The following is an 18,222-nucleotide window of genomic DNA, read 5'->3' as shown; positions in this document are numbered from 1 at the left end:
TAAATTGTCTGAAAAAATGAGTTGGTTCACAGTATGCTCTTCTTCTAGTCTTGGTTTCCCTTCCTCCCTCCCCCTTGTAGCAGTCTCAATAATCCTTTATTCCCCGCCCCACATGAGTCAAAGGCACAGTCTTAAATTGCATATGCTATGATTGCCAATAAGACAAACTCTTCATCTGAAGACCAAATGTCAGAGATTGATGCAGGGTCTTTAACAATGGAGCAATGACCTAATATTTCAACAAGTAACAAATATGGAGATGTGATATGATTGCCAATAAGACAAACTCTTCATCTAGACCAAATGTCAGAGATTGATGCAGGGTCTTTAACACTATGGAGCAATGACGGTGACCTAACAAGTAACAAATTTAGAGATGTGATATGATTGCCAATAAGACAAACTCTTCATCAAGCCCAAATGTCAGAGATTGATGCAGGGTCTTTAGGAATGGAGCAATGACCTAATATTTCAACAATACAAATATGGAGATGTGATATGATTGCCAATAAGACAAACTCTTTATTAAGACCAAATGTCAGAGATTGATGCAGGGTCTTTAACAATGGAGCAATGACCTAATATTTCATATTCAAATCACATTTACATATAAACATCAGATGTGGTATGATTGCCATTGGGACAAGTATGTGGCTGGTTTTAGATATCCACCCTATCATTCATCTTTACATATGAAGTAGACTTGATTCAGAGGCTTCTTGGGGATTAACAGAGGAACTTGCATTGTACTTTTACCTCACATTCCCCAATTTAGGCGTTTCTTTTTTCAAAATTCAAAATTACTTTTTTATTTTTTTTATTATTGATTTTCATTTATATAAAGATAATTCAAAGTTTGTTGACATTATTGATTCCTTCTGTAAATCCTACATTATATTTTATAAGCTAGTTGTAAGGAGCATCTGATACAGGACGAACTGGCTCATATCTTGACCTTAGCTTGGGGGTTGTTGGTGAGGTCAGTTGGGAACTATAAAAAATTACAACAAAGGAGACTTCTTTTTTTCTGATTGTGAACCTTCTATTATTATGTAGCAATAATCCAGGTATACTTGTATATATAGATTTTGTATCTCCATGTTGATTATTCCACTCTTTGCATGTGCTGTACTGGGTAACAAACTAAAACCGAGGGAATCACATCAACTATTTATAGAGGAAAACAACAAAACAACAGAAACACTGAAGTGCAACAAAAATAAACTGTAATGGAACATAGATAGAAACAACAAAAATGACATAACAATTAAAAACTCTAAGTTACTGTATAATCTTTAACAATGAGCAAAAGCCATATGTATAGTCAGCTAAAAAAAGGCCCAAAAATGACAAATACAAAACAAACCAAATAGGGTTTAAACTGGTTTGATGGCGCTTGAACGCTCACTTTACCTTTCACATCTGATAATTTTTTATCTAGAGCTCTTAAAAAAAAACCCAAAAAATAATATGAAAACAAAATTGTAAAAAAATATGAAAAAATAAAATATGAAAAAATAATATGAAAACAAAATGGTAAAAAAATAAATAAAAATAATGAAAAAATAAAATATGAAAAAATAATATGAAAACAAAATTATAAAAAAAAAAAAAAAAAAAAAATATGAAAAAAGAAAATACCAAAAAATAATATGAAAAAAAAATTGTAAAAAAAAAAATAAAAAAAAAAAAATAAAATAAAATACCAAAAAAAAATAATATGAAAACAAAAATTGTGAAGAATTTTAGATAATACACATGGAGATTGGTGTATAAAGTAGGATTATTTTGAATATTATTTATGCCCTGCTGTACGTTCATTCCAAAATTGGTCTCCATTCTCATAACTTAAGCTTAGCTTGAATTTAGAAAACAAGTACACAATGCCGAATACTACAAATAGATATAGGAAAATGTGGTATGAGTGCCAGTGAGACAACTCTCCATCCATGTAACAATTTATAAAAGTAAACCATTATAGGTCAAGGTACGTCCTTAAACACAGAGCATTGGCTCACATCAAAACACAGATCAAGTTTAAATTTGGTTGGCGACACTTTTACTTTTAGGAATTGTGCCACTTAATATGAAATTAAGTGTATCATTTGTGTCCCATGGAGACATAATCTATTAATTTTTCAATAATATATGAAATAAAAAACATCTGATATTTTAATTATCTAGATGGAGCTTTGCATGAAAAAAAAACAACCTTAAAAAAGATAATATGACAAAAAAATAATATGAAAACAAAATTGTAAACACAGTTCTAGATAATAATTAACATAAAGGGTGGTGTAAAAAGTGGGCATATTTTAAATTTATCCAAATTATCCAAAATTGTGAATATTTTTAACAATGAAGAAGAAGTGGAAGGGTACTTATAAATCCTCACAACAAAAAAGACGCTACTGTGTAGCTAGTTCAAAGACAATAAGAACTCATAAAAAAATGATGCATCTAAGACTAAAATATCAATCAGTACACATTCACACCAATGAATTTAGTGTCAAGACGTCATTGACAATTGGAGAAAACCATGACCTTGTGCAAGTTCATTTCTTTGTATGATTTATTCATGATTAACCAAAATTCTAGAAATAAAAAAATATTCAAGTATTAAATCTTATTATGTATGATAAATATAAATATAAATTCATAAAATATTTAGAAACAGCATCAAAGACAAAAGTTTGATCTTTATTTAATTTTTGTATATTACTGATGATAGACTCTCTCTCTTTTTAAATTCAATATGACTCTGACGGCAGCAATAGCAGGCGAAACACTATGTTCTGTGCAACCCCTTATGAAATCTTTAATCTTTGACAGAAATCAAACCGACTAATTCAAATGGTCCCAAACCATCACATGTTTTTGCCTGTATTTTTTTTTTATATATTTATGTGTACATCATGTGATATGAACATCTGCAGACTTCAGAGGACATCTCAAGATTTAATTTGATGGACCTTCTTTGTCTAAAATCCATACAAATGTTTTACTTTTTTGGGAAATCAAGGCATTGTCCATTGGCTTTTTTTTTTAACTTTTGTAAATTGTATATATGTTTTAGAATAGTTTAAAACAAATATGAGAATTTGGATCAGATTCTTGAATCAGAATCTGACAGCTAAATGTTCCATTAAAACCCAATGATTCAATTCATTATTCATAAAATTTCCGTTGGCATATAGCACTGATCCAGCTGTATAAAAGTAACAACATATCTTCCAGATTAATTTAAATAAGTACATCTAAGGACTTCATTTTGGAGGAACATGTATTCTTGAGATAAATATATATGAAAACAAAATTGTAAAAAAATAAATAAAAAAATATGAAAAAATAAATTACCAAAAAATAATATGAAAACAAAATTGTAAAAAAATAAATAAAAAAATATGAAAAAATAAAATACCAAAAAATAATATGAAAACAAAATTTAAAAAAAAGACAAAAAAAAACAATGATTCCAATTCATGATTCGTAAAATTTCCGTTTACATATACCACTAATCCAGCTTCATTAAAGTAACAACATATCTTCCAGGATTAATTTGAATAAGTACATCTAAGGACTTCATTTTGGGGAACATGTATTCTTGAGATAAATGTATCATATTTTCTTCCCTAAATACAGGAGGTGAGGAATCATTGATTTTTTTGCATTGTAGAACTAGGTCAACAAAACTGTTATTTCAGGAAATATGAATATTTTTTAACCAAATGAATGGATCACAAAACTTTTGAGAAATTCATTTTGAAATTATTTCAAGAAAATCTCACCAGTGATATTCATACCTGCCAACTTTTCAAAATGCCCATGGGGGTTTTGCTTGCAAGATGGCTGTCATAGTCCTAAAAATCTTTAAGAGGGCCTTCAAATACATTTTAATGTTGTTTTTCGGCTTCATGCTTTTATAAGCCTAGAGTCATTGTAAAATTAACTGTATTGTTTAAAATTGTGGACAAAATAATAAAATTGATCTTTCAAAATTTCAATTTGGGAGCCTCCATGTGGGAAATCCGCTGCAAATAGTGACAGTTGGCAGGTATGGATATTTGAGGCTAGAGTATTAGAAAGTCAAGAACCCAATACATACATTGAGGAACTTTAAACAAAAAATATAGTAAAACCTTGAGATTCAGAATTATGCACTACAGAGATACTGTATAGTAAAACCTTGAGATTCAGAATTATGCACTACAGAGATATAGTAAAACCTTGAGATTCAGAACTTTACACTACAGAGATATAGTAAAACCTTGAGATTCAGAACTATGCACTACAGAGATATAGTAAAACCTTGAGATTCAGAACTGTGCACTACAGAGATATAGTTAATAGTAAAACCTTAAGATTCAGAACTATGCACTACAGAGATATACTTCTGATTTAAAAAAAAGATTTTCAAAATTTAAAATATAACAGCAATTTCATTTATTTCCACACCTTTACTAAAGTACTGGCTACTTGCAATTTGCTAGTGATACTTTAAGAAGGAAAAGTCCACCAGCCATGATATGTTCACAGTGATAATGATGACCCTTACTTATGTTTTTAGATTTTGGCAAAGTATGAGAAGGTAATATATATGATGGCATAATCCCCCTTCAGGGGGTCAATTGTACTAAATTGCAAATTTCAAAAGCAGTACAAATTTATTTTAAAACTAAAATCCTATTACAAACATTAAGGAGATAATTAAACCAAGAAGAATTAAGAATAATTTCAAATTTCAAACAATCACAACTTATGTTACAAATAATATGAGTTAAAAAATCTTTTGAATTATTCATGTTCTTATTCCCCCCCCCCCCCCCCCCCCCCCCCCCCCGGGTGACTGGGGAATAGAAATATGGTCACTTGGTCTTCTTCCAACCGGCAGTAAAACGCTTGCCAAAGTGGGACATCCGTTTGGCTGTGCAGGATGTATCAAGTTTGCAGCCAATCCGATGCTTCATGTAAAGAGGGTCTGATGGTCTTTGCATGCTAAGAACCCTTGCAACAACTCTTTGAGGGGTCCGTAGGTAGCCTGTTGCATGGCAAAATTTCTGTCCCTATCCAATATACCCTCATTTTCCAGTGGCAGTCCAAATTTCCCAGACTATCACGATGGCTTCTATAATTACAAGACCTACCTATTGTATTTATTGTTTAGTTGTTCTCGTCCTGATAATGCATGAACTATTTGCCACTTTTTTTTTTATCAGTATATTTTATCTGAGACTACTGTGTTATAGTAGTCTCAGATTTTATGCAGGGGTCACTTAAAATTGAAATGAATGGGTTTGTTCAGAGAGGGAAGTGGATAGGGAACTGGATTAGAATGTCAATAACATGGCAAAAGGAAATGATAAAATGTTTTTTTCTTTGTCAATCTACATTTTTTTGGGCTTTAAAATGGCTTCCAAGTTGGAATATATAAATGGAAGTACATTCTTTTAACTAGAGATATTTGGAGTCAAAACCTATCTTCTCTATATTTTCCACTCTAAAATTGTCTTACTATTTAGCAATACTCTGATTTAGAATGACTATTTTAATACATGTTACCTTTAACATCTGATATTTTTATTATCTAGAGCTCTGTGAAAAAAAAGAAAAAAAATATATAAAAAAGAAATACCAAAAAATAATATGAAAACAAAATAGTAAACAGTTCTAGATAATAAACATTGAGGGTGGTCTCAAAAGTGGGATTATTTTAATATTTTTTATGACCCCTGTCTAAAAGTCTTCTAAAGTTAAGAGCACCTGAGATCACCCCTAGTTTTTTGGTGGGGTTCGTGTTGTTTATTCTTTAGTTTTCTATGTTGTGTCGTGTGTGCTGTTGTTTGTTTGTCTTTTTCATTTTTAGCCATGGTGTTGTCAGTTTGTTTTAGATTTATGAGTTTGACTGTCCCTTTGGTATCTTTCGTCCCTCTTTTATCAATTGTTTAAAACAAACAAAAATTTGAAAAGCAATTTAAATAAAAAATATAGGTCCTATTTGTAGGGACAGTGCAACTCTGCACGTTAAAGAACCCTTGCCACAACTCTTTTGAGGTGTCAGTAGGTAGTTATCAAAAGTACCAGGATTATAATTTTATATGCCAGACGCGCGTTTCGTCTACATAAGACTCATCAGTGACGCTCAGATCAAAATAGTAAAAAATCCAAAAAAATACAAAGTTGAAGAGCATTGAGGACCCAAAATTCCAAAAAGTTGTGCCAAATACGGCTAAGGTAATCTACTCCTGGGGTAAGAAAATCCTTAGTTTTTCGAAAAAGTCAAAAGTTATGTAAACAGAAAATTTATAAAAATGACCATATAATTGATATTCGTATCGACGTGACTTGTTGCAAGGCTAACTTTCTGTCCAACATTATCCTCTCTCGGCTGGCAGTAAAAATTTCCCCTCCATTCATCATCGGCCCACTTTAAAGAACCTACGAATTGATTTGTTATGATATCAAGAGATGTGAGACAACTATCCTACAGAGACCAAATGATATTAATGTAAAATAGGTTACTGTATGGACTTCAAAAATGAGAAAATCCACATACAATTAGCAGAAAGAGCCTCTAAGCTGGAGGATACAAAAATTTCAGCAATTTTTTTTTTTTTTAATTTTCATTACGAATTTAATTTATTACTTTATTAGTTCATATGGTACAAAAATCAACCAAAATAATTTATTTTGGCCCCAGTTGACTTTTTAAATGTGTATATATTGAAAAAGCTCCAAATTATCTGCCTTTGGTGCAAAAATGCCATTTTTTTTGCATAAAAATTGAAATATATCTTTTTTAACTCATCAGTGACCTATATTTTTTCATTTTTTTTCTCTCGATTAAGCTGAACTTAAAATAAACAGTTGTAAAATTTAAGCGATTTCTGTAATTTAGTTCTTTTTTTATTTCGACATTACCTCTATTTCTCCTATTAGTTCATCAGGAAAAAAAATACCTTTACAAAATTGTATGTTTTTGATGAAGACCCCATTTTTGTCGAGCCTTCGACTTTAGTCGAAAAAGCGAGACTAAGCGATCCTACATTCCGTCGTCATCAGTGTCGTTGTCGCGGCTGCATCCACAAATATTCACTCTGTGGTTAAAGTTTTTGAAATTTTAATAACTTTCTTAAACTATACTAGATTTCTACCAAACTTGGACAGAAGCTTGTTTATGATCATAAGATAGTATACTGATGTAAATTTTGTAAAAATAAAATTCCATTTTTTCATTATTTTACTTATAAATGGACTTAGTTTTTTCTGCGGGGAAACATTACATTCACTCTATGGTTAAAGTTTTTAAAGTTTAAATAACTTTCTTAAACTATCCTTGGTTTGTACCAAACTTGAACAGAGGCTTGTTTATGATCATAAGATAGTATCCAGAAGTAAATTTTGTAAAAAGATAACTCCATTTTTTTCTGTATTTTACTTTTAATTGGACTTAGATTTTCTTCCAGTTAACAATACATACAGTCTGCAGTTAAAGTTTTCAAAACATTTATTAATAGATTCATTAACTATCCAAAATTTTTACCAAACTTGGACAGAAGCTTCTTACAATCATAAGATAGTATCAAGAGAAATGTTTTTATTGATTTTTTTCCTCATTTTTGTTGAGCCTGCGATTTACAGCAACAGTAGGCGAGACACTGGGTTCCGCGGAACCCTTACAAATTTTTTAATTTTCTTTTTCTGTTAAGTATATATGATAGAGTTCATTTATTGAAACATATAGCAAAATCCTATATTTAAAAAAAACCTGATTTATACCCATTAGCCCTCTTAATTGAAGATTTCAATCTATCGATGGTGATAAATCAACAGCCTGATTTAATTATGGGCATAATTGAAACAATGAACAGTTCAAGTATTCATTATACCCCCGCTTTGAAAAAAAGGGGGGTATACTGTTTTACCTCTGTCTGTCCTTCCGTCAGTCTGTCAGTCTGTCAGTCAGTCCGTCCATCCCATGAATATTTTTCGTCACATTTTTCTCAGGAACTACACTACCAGGATTTCTGAAATTTGGTTTCAGGCTTGATATAAGTCAGCTATACAGTGTGATGCGTTTTCAGATTCATCACTCAACAACGTCCTGTTTACCGAACACTTGTTTGATTTTACACATGATAGCCAAGTTGAAAATTTTTCATCACATTTTTCTCAGGAACTACAATACAAGGATTTCTGAAATTTGGTTTAAGGGTTAATATAAGTCAGCTATACCGTGTGATGCGTTTTCAGATTCATCACTCGACATGCACTTCCTGTTTACCGAACACTTGCATATGTTTACACAATTAATATTATCCACTTGCGGCGGGGGTATCATCAGTGAGCAGTAGCTCGCAGTTTCACTTGTTTCTTCTCTATATTGAAATATCAAATGTTAAAGATAAAAAATACAAAAAAACAATTCAAATATTGGTTGAGGGGTATACCAAAAATTAAACCATAGAAAGAAAGTTTTTCACGATAGCCATTATCATCTGATATTTTTATTATTTAAAGCTCTGTAAGAAAAAATATGAAAAAAAAAATAAAATAATATGAAAGCAAAATTGTAAACAGAGTTCTAGATAATAAACATTGATGGTGGTTTAAAAAGTGGGCATATTTAAAATTTCTTTTTATTCAATATATTTAATATGATGGTTTTTTTGTGAATTCTTTGTGCTGGATAGGTTTTTTCTTTCATAAGTATATTAACTTGTTTTTTTGTCAAGCTGTACATTTTGTATGGTATCGAACAATGGCTTTAAAGTTGGAATATTTAATTGGAAGCGCATTCGCATTTCTTTAATTTTAGTAACTTGGAGACAACATCTATTTTCTCTGAATATTACACGCTAACATTGTCTTAAAATTTTGCAATAATTTCATTTTGAATGACTTTGTTTAAACCTATAACCTTAAACATATGATATTTTTATTATCTAGAGCTCTGTAAAAAAAAAAAAAAAAAAAAATATGTAAAAAAATAAGAAGAAATAACAAAAAATAATATGAAAACAAAATTGTAAACAGAGTTCTAGATAATAAACATTGAGGGCGGTATAAAAAGTGGGCATATTTAAAATTTCTTTTTACTCAATATATTTAATATGTACAACTCGTGGTTTTTTTGTGAATTCTTTATGCTGAATAGGTTTTTTCTTTCATATGTATATCAACTTGTTTTTTTTGTCAAACTACATTTTGTATGGTATCCAAAAATGGCTTTAAAGTCGGAATATTTAATTGGAAGCACATTTCTTTAATTTTAGTAACTTGGAGACAACATATGTTTTCATGCTAATATTGTCTTAAAATTTTGCAATAATTTCATTTTGAATGACTTTGTTTAAACCTTTAACCTTAAACATATGATATTTTTATTATCTAGAGCTCTGTAAAAAAAAAAAAAAAAAAAAAATATGTAAAAAAATAAGAAGAAATAACAAAAAATAATATGAAAACAAAATTGTAAACAGAGTTCTAGATAATAAACATTGAGGGCGGTATAAAAAGTGGGCATATTTAAAATTTCTTTTTACTCAATATATTTAATATGTACAACTCGTGGTTTTTTTGTGAATTCTTTATGCTGAATAGGTTTTTTCTTTCATATGTATATCAACTTGTTTTTTTGTCAAACTACATTTTGTATGGTATCCAAAAATGGCTTTAAAGTCGGAATATTTAATTGGAAGCACATTTCTTTAATTTTAGTAACTTGGAGACAACATCTGTTTTCATGCTAATATTGTCTTAAAATTTTGCAATAATTTCATTTTGAATGACTTTGTTTAAACCTATAACCTTCAACATCTGATATTTTTATTATCTAGAGCTCTGTAAAAAAAAAAAAAAAAAAAAATATGTAAAAAAATAAGAAGAAATAACAAAAAATAATATGAAAACAAAATTGTAAACAGAGTTCTAGATAATAAACATTGAGGGTGGTATAAAAAGTGGTCATATTTAAAATTTCTTTTTATTCAATATATTTAATATGTACAACTCATGGTTTTTTGGTGAATTCTTTGCGCTGGATAGGTTTTTTTCTTTCATAAGTATATTAATTTGTTTTTATATGCCCGTCTTTTAGACGGAACGTATTATGGTATACCATGGTCCATCCGTCCGTCTGTCCGTCCGTCGTCCACACTTCGGACAATAACTCAAAAACACTTTCACCAAATTCCATGAAACTTAAGTGAATTGTTTATATCTATTGACGTAAGCTCCCTTTCGTTTTTTTTTTTTAAATTTCAGATTTGAAGATTTGGATTTCTGGGGCTTTATTCATAAAAAAGGGGGGGATTTTCAACACTTCGGACAATAACTCAAAAAGGCTTTCACCAATGTCCATGAAACTTTGGTGAATTGTTTATATCTATTGATGTAAGCTCCCTTTCAATTTTTATAAATTTCAGATTTTAAGTTTTGGATTAATGGGGCTTTATTCATAATAAAAGGGGGATGTTTAACACTTCGGACAATAACTCAAAAAGGCTTTCACCAATGTCCATGAAACTTATTTTTATTATTATTATGAATAGTGCACTGTATAATTTGTAAAATGTTTATTGTGAAGTCTTGGAAAATTGTGAATCTTTAGAACTGTGTTTATTTGAGATGTTTATATTCAATCTTCAATGATGGTCATGGCAATGGAGGACAATAGAATATTGCTCTGAGAAGAAACTGACTTTTTTATATCAAGAAAGATCCAACAACAGTAATCAATGATATCTACAAAGACAAAAGACTGAGCTATAATAGCTAAATAAAACTGAACTTGTATAATAACATGTATGTTCTATAGTAAAGATATGTTCCTACATAATGTTCTATAGTGAAGACATGTTCCCACATACTGTTCTATAATGAAGACACGTTCCTACATAATGGTCTACAAGAAAGACATGTTCCTACATAATGTTCTTAGAAGACATGCTCCTACATAATGGTCTATAGTGAAGACATGTTCCTACATACTGTTCTAGAGAAGACATTTCCATTCTCAATTTTATGTTCCTACATACTGTTCTAGAGAAGACATGTTCCTACATAATGGTCTATAGAGAAGACATATCCCTACATAATGGTCTATAGTGAAGACATGTTCCTACATAATGGTCTATAGTGAAGACATGTTCCTACATAATGTTCAATGGTGAAGAAAGATGTTCTATAGCACAAACAGATGTTCCTTAGTTGCAATAAAGTGTTCAGAAGACGGACAGAGTTTCCTTTTGCAATGAAGTATCCAGAACTCATAGCTGATAAGATTTCAAGCTCTTCATTACATATTCTGCTGTTTTCTCAAGAAAAACTCAAGGTATTGATAGTTTAAGTCTGTAAAAAGTGTATTATTTGCACGCAATTTAAATTTTGATAGTGTTTTGTAATTTTTTCTTGTTTTCTTTTCTATTGATGAATATGAAGAATTGTGAAATGTGTATGACTTGATAAGATAATGAAAAGAAAAATTATATTTAAACTTTCAATAAATACTTTTTGACAATTCTTTTCCTCAGTTTAAAACATTGAAAATGCCTATAAAAACAATAGCTTAATATTTCATCAGAATGTATTGTAAGGCAGCATGCTATTTTGAATGTTGGTTATCTGTACGATCAGCCTAAACTGATTTTACATAGTAAAAAAAAAAAATTGAAAGCTAACAAGGGGAAATAATTTATCAAATTTTAAAAGAAAAATACCAGCAAGCACTTGAAAAAAGCTTAAACGTAAGAACTGTACCAGGCTTACATCTTACTGCAAGTTAAAGTTGGCACCAACTACCAAAGTGAGGGAATTCTTTGCAAAATGCGAATCTTCTTTCAACCATTTATTGAAAAACTAATAACGAACATAAATAATATTGATAGAAAAAGAAAAAAAATATATTTAAAAATAATTACATATTAGCTATGACATTTAGATGATGTGGTATGATTGCCAATTGAGACATCTATATAGCAGTGACCAAATGAAATCAATTAGTTTGACGATCTCCTTATAGAATTTAAAAATACATACGAAAATCTTAATTAAATACATGTAGTTTTAATTTAATAGATTATTTCAAGTCTTAAGTATGTGAATGCCATTCATAAAAATGAATTATTTTTATTCCAGATTTCAATGTTCAACCTGAAAGTCGAAATTCTTAAAATTTATGCTGGACATCTCAAATCAAGGATCCATCACAATACTGGATATCTACAGATATTAGACTTATGGAGAATATTCTAATAAATTAATGTAAGTGTTTACATTAAGTAATCTGGTGGGTTGATTGTGATCCCTTATGTATACAATCACCTGAATTAATATGGAATTGAAACCATTTTACAGCACTATAATAGAAGCCAGTATATGCTTTTTCATATCGAAACAGTCTATTTTCGAAATACCTAGTAATTTCTTGTAATTGACGTTCAATCTGTTTGGCAAATTAGATTGGATCGATAAAAAAGTACTACTGGGGTAAATGTGAGATGTATTGGTCCAAATAATGAGTTCAAATTGTTTCAAGTGTTATAAGGGTATTCTCACTGTTTTCAAAATACTGTAAAATTCTGAATATCCTAGAGCATGTCAATCAATAAAGCAGATCCCAATAAAATATGGGTTCCCAATTACCATCAAGACAATTGTTTTTGCTATCTTTTACTGAAGATTTCCTTTGTCTTTTCTTGTCATTCCAAAACAATTAATTTTCAAGGGTATTCAGCAGATTATTAACTGTTACCTTGTGTATTGCAATTAAAATAACAAGTTATATGATGTGCAAAGTAGACAATTGATGATAGGTGTTTTGCTCTTTATCTATAAAAGTGGATACAAATATTTCAACATCATTCACATTTATCTGTCTTAAGATGCTACTGGTACCAAACTGCTTCACTAAAATTAGTTTGGCTTGTTTAATTTTCTGACAATTTTGTCAAAATGTTTGACCATATGACAAAAATATAAAGATTTAAAAAAAACTTGGAGCCACACACTTTATCGGCAAATTTTCATTAGACAAATAGCAGTTTGACTAACAACAATTTTGATCACTGAGAAGCTTAATATTTCCTGAACAATAGTCCGTAATTCAAACATTCAGCTGATTTTTGCAGAGTTATCTCCCTGTAATGTTGTGTACCACCTTAAATTCATTTATTTATGTCTTTGGGAATAAATAAATATTGCTAATCAGATGATCCCAAAAACTAAGAAATATTTTCTGTGTTTTAGATGTACGACAAATCCTGCTTCAAGTATCAAACCAGCAAAACTACTTGATGGGAGTAAAACATACCACTGAATCTCACTTCGTACAAGGTTGATAACCAGCAAAATTATTTAATGGGAGTAAAAAATAGGAGCAGGATCTCACCTCATACAAGGTTGGTATTCTTTAACTTCCGTAGTGAATTAATTATCTGTCCATCTATCTGATGTCGCAATGTTCTAATAAAAATAAGAAGATGTGGTATGATTGCTGATGAGACAACTCTCTACCAGAGACCAAAGGATGTAGAACAACTTTGAGTTCCAATGAGACAGAGCTGCTTAAAAACTAGCTGTTTCACTGGGTCAACTTATGAATATGATGTACTGGAAAATAACCAGTTGATTAAAGTAACTACTTTTAATGTTGTTCTTTATCATAACAGTTGCTGCAGTGTCTTCAGCTATGAACTGAAATGCTTATGCTTAGCAATAATGTCAAGACGACCCCTATTGTCAACTTGAATATTGTATGTTCAATAATGGTAACATTACTCCAACTGGAGGTATCAACTGTATTAAATACCGCTACAAAATAGAAGAATATTAGAAGTGAAAGAAATTAGTCTAGATGTATTTTGGTTATTTTTCTCATACACTTCACCTCCTTGTATTCATATCTGCATGGCTGTATTGAGACTTTAATATACTAAGCCTGCTTGAGAAAACAAAATCAGGGGAAACATTTCTATGGGGATGTAATTAAGTCTAAAGAATAGTACTGAACTGCTCACCATTGTTGCTGTAAAACCTTCCAAATTCATGTTATGTTCCCATTTTCTTTTGCAATTTTTATTATCCAATTGAATTAACTGATTATATTGTTGTTTGTAGTGAGGAGGGACAATTGAAGTGATGAACTAAGAAACATCTGAATGGTGTACACAAGAAAAACAGACCACATAGAATAAGGAAAGAGAAAGATTAACTCATAGAGTAAAGGATAGATGAAATTAGAAAAAAAACCCTGAAATTAACCAACATACCAGCTGACTTATCACCAACTTAGAGATTAGAGCTGACTCAACTGATGAACATAGTCAACTGATGAACATAGTCAACTGATAGACAGAATCAAGTTTAACATATTGACAGCATAGTAAAACAATCAACATACCAGCTGTCTTATCACCAACTTAGAGATTAGAGCTGACCCAACTGATGAACATAGTCAACTGATGAACATAGAACACAACTTTAACATATTAACATCATAGTAAAACAATCAACATACCAGCTGACTTATCACCAACTTAAAGGTTAGAGCTGACCCAACTGATGAACATAGTCAACTGATAGACATAGAACAAAGTTTAACATATTAACAGCATAGTAAAACAATCAACATACCAGCTGACTTATCACCAACTTAAAGGTTAGAGCTGACCCAACTGATGAACATAGTCAACTGATAGACATAGAACAAAGTTTAACATATTAACAGCATAGTACAACAATCAACATGTCAATATTAACAGCATAGTAAAACAATCAACATGTCAATATTAACAGCATAGTAAAGCAATGAACATGTCAGAGACTAATATTCTTGTCAATTAAAATATATGACTGAAATTTCATAATTGTATATGGTCAGCGGGAGAGAGAGAAATATGTAGAATGGTCAAGAGTGGGAAAGGGAGCACACTCATGTATGATGATGAGAGAGGAGAGAGAGAAGATTTTAGATATTTAGAGACAAAACCTATTGTTCTTTATTTATTACAGTCTAAAAGTGTCATAGATTTGCAATATTCTTATTTTGAATGTCTTTGCTTATACCTCTAACCTTTAGACATCCAATATTTTTATTATCTAGAGCTCTGTAAAAAAAAAAAAAAAAAAAAAAAAACATGTAGAAAAATAATAAAAATAATATGAAAACAAAATTGTAAACATAGTTCTAGATAATAAACATTTAGGATGGTGTAAAAGAAGGTATATTTTGAATTATCTCCACCCTCCAAATATATTTATGAAATTAAATACCAAGAGATATTTATTGGATGTTGGAAAAGTTTTTTATACTGCAACTAGATGTGTTTATTTCCTAAATATAGTAACATAGCTTTATTTTTATATAATGTCAATTTCATCATGGAACCCTTTCTCCATAATCAGAGGTCCATTAAAGGATGAAAAAAAGTTTGATATTTGTGTTACGATTAAAAAAGCTATCATTCAATTAATTTAAGTTACAGTATAAAAACAATATTAGGTCAATGTCATAAAAATATAAACTTTTTGTACTCGGCGCAAAATTTGGTAAGGGCTAGGTAGAACCTTGCCCTTCCCCAGTTTCTCAGTCTCATACAAAAAAGTTTATATTTTCCTGACATTGACCTAATATTGTGGTTTTGAATGTCTTTGTTAACTGTAACTTTTAACATTTGAATTCCATTCAGTATTAAAATAATATGTGATGCAAATTTTTCTTGTTATTCTATTTAAGGACATGATTTTATTTGTATTAAATGTTTTTTTCTCACCTGCCACAAAAACTTCAGAAAGCAAGACCTGGCGGCAGCAGAAGCTAATTGTATTAAGCTATATATTTCAGAAATTGATATGTTTGGAGGATTCATACCATAAATACAGACAGATGCCTTATGTTTAGAAGTTTCTCATGTCTGTCACATGTTTTTTGTCCAATGCCTCATTTTCATGGTTCAGCAACTGCTTGAAAAAATGTTTTTTTTTTCATTTGAATTTCTCAATGATGAGTAATAGGATTTGATATATGTATCACTGGACTGGATCGCATGTCAATAAGTGGTGGAACTAGCTGACCTTCTGCGACCCAGTTCTGATCATATTATTTTGTAGGGGAACTAACTCTGAATAGTGCTGGTAGAGCATAGGTAACGCATTATCTGGTTTTATTTATATAACGCACAAGAAGTCAATAAAACACTAATTTCAATGATTGTATATTAATTATTCTCAAATAGATAAGCATTCATATTTTCAACAAAACTCGTTCTCCTAAATTTTAATAATCATTTAATGTATATCATAGTTACTTGACCAATCAAAATACATCACTCCAGAAAATTGGAGGGTAATTATTTTAAACCTTACTATTGCATGTATTGAACATATGGTCCCTTAGATGCCTTTTTATCAATTACAATCTATAGTTAAAAGTATAAATTATGTAACTAAAATATAACACTTCTATTGTATTTTATCTTAAATAGGAAATAGCTAATTACAGTCTTATTGTAATATTTTGAAGTGCTAATTAAGCTTTACCTCAAGTTTACCTTAATTCCTAATCCAGAATTAAGAAAGACAGTCTACATATGTTCTCTTCTGCGAGGAACGTTTGCGCTTTTTCATAGGACATTTGCGCTGTTTATTTCGGACACTTGCTCTTTTTAATAAAGGAAATTTGCACTTTTTACATAGGACATTTGGGCTTTTGCAATATTTGACCTTAAAGAGTTAAAATCATATTTTTCTTTATGGTTAAAAGTTTAAAAATCATTCCGTAGCACATTGATATATGTTTTAAAGTTTATACACAGCTTAAAGTTAACATTATAAATGTCAATGTAACGAATCTTAATGCAATTCGGCGACTACTGTTCAATGATACTCTTCAAAAAGAAAGTCAAATTAATACAATTGAATCAAAATTAAAAGCGCAAATGTCCATAGTATTTGAAGTGCAAATGTCCTCTCGTTTTATAAGTAAAAAAATGCAAACGTCCTGTGCCCGTTCTCTTTGAGATGTGAAATATTTGCAATAAGCCTTTACTTAGTTTTGACATGTTTTAAAACATTCTAACACTTTAATTCATCCATAAAGAAATAAAGAAAATATAGATTTATTTATACAAAACTATTAAAAAAATATTGCCAAGGAAAAATACCTCATTTATCCTTGGTGATATATGGGTCATTGCTATGTCTTTGTTTTTCAGACAGGGTTCACCTGACCTCAACCTCCTTGATCAAGGTGAAAGTTACATGATTGGATCTGCTTCCCAGATGTTGTAAGCAGAAGTTTAACTTTATTTGGTGTATGGAATGATTGTAAGGTGTACATGTCAGTCTTGTAGGTTTTATTTGATCTTGTCAATGACCTCATTTTCATTGTCTGAATGTTAAGTTTTCCTAGTTAATATGGAGATGTTGTATGATTGCCAATGAGACAACTATCCACTTAAGTTAAAATGAAGTTGATGTAAGCATTAAAGGCAATAGTACAGCCTTCAACAGTGAGAATAAAATTCTCCGCTGGGCACAGCTCTAAGAACTTATTTTTTTTAAATTACCTATTATGGTCCAATATCCAAAATCTAAATACATGGTTAGAATCGGCATATAAAAAAATCCCAAGAATTAAATTTTTGATGAAATCAAACTAAGTTCAATATTGGACCCTTTTGACCTCAATATGAACCAGTTAAATAGCAGGGCTTAAAAATCAAAAATCTAAATACATGGTTAAATCAGCATATCAAAGAACCCCATATATTCAATTTTAACAAAGTTTAATTTTGGACCCCAATTTTGAACCAACGTTTTGGCCCCTTTTGACAAAAAATTCCTAAACGTTTAGGGCAATTACCCCCAAACTCAAACCCAGCTATCCTTTTGTGATATGGAACCTTGTAGTGTAATTTCATAAAGATCCATACACTTACGAGTTATTGTCCTGAAACTAGAAAAATGCGTGTTTTTTGCCCCTTTTGGGCCCCTAAATCCTAAAATATTTAGGCATTTACACCCAAAATCAATCCCAGCCTTCCCTTTGTGGCATGGTACCTTGCAGTACAATTTCAGAGAAATCCATACACCTGAACACAAGTTTGTGTTTGGAAACTAAAAACATTCTTATTTTTGGCCCCTAATTCCTAGAGGTGTTGGGCAATTACCCCCAAACTCGATTCCAGCTTTCCCTTTGTGATTTGGAATCTTGTAGTATAATTC

General features: G+C 30.4%; 1 protein-coding gene and 1 long non-coding RNA gene across 2 annotated transcripts in view; both read left to right on the top strand.

The window, feature by feature from the left end:
- Window positions 1-3,278, top strand: part of LOC139499875 (uncharacterized) — a 55,262-nt gene extending 51,984 nt beyond the window's left edge. The window contains exon 12 of the transcript XR_011658251.1: window positions 1,969-3,278. The gene's annotated coding sequence lies outside the window, so the exon portion shown is untranslated. The remainder of the gene's footprint in view (window positions 1-1,968) is intronic.
- Window positions 3,279-9,391: 6,113 nt separating this feature from the next.
- LOC139499878 (uncharacterized) lies at window positions 9,392-15,710 on the top strand. Its single transcript, XR_011658252.1, has 4 exons — window positions 9,392-11,332; window positions 12,136-12,261; window positions 13,246-13,397; window positions 14,116-15,710. It is a non-coding gene; the product is annotated as an uncharacterized lncRNA (long non-coding RNA).
- The last annotated feature ends 2,512 nt before the right edge of the window (window positions 15,711-18,222 follow it).

This window comes from Mytilus edulis, chromosome 13, assembly GCF_963676685.1.
Source record: "Mytilus edulis chromosome 13, xbMytEdul2.2, whole genome shotgun sequence".
Classification (NCBI taxonomy): domain Eukaryota; kingdom Metazoa; phylum Mollusca; class Bivalvia; order Mytilida; family Mytilidae; genus Mytilus; species Mytilus edulis.
The sequence above is the reverse complement of the archived record's forward strand: the minus strand, read 5'-3'. Positions and strand labels throughout refer to the sequence as shown.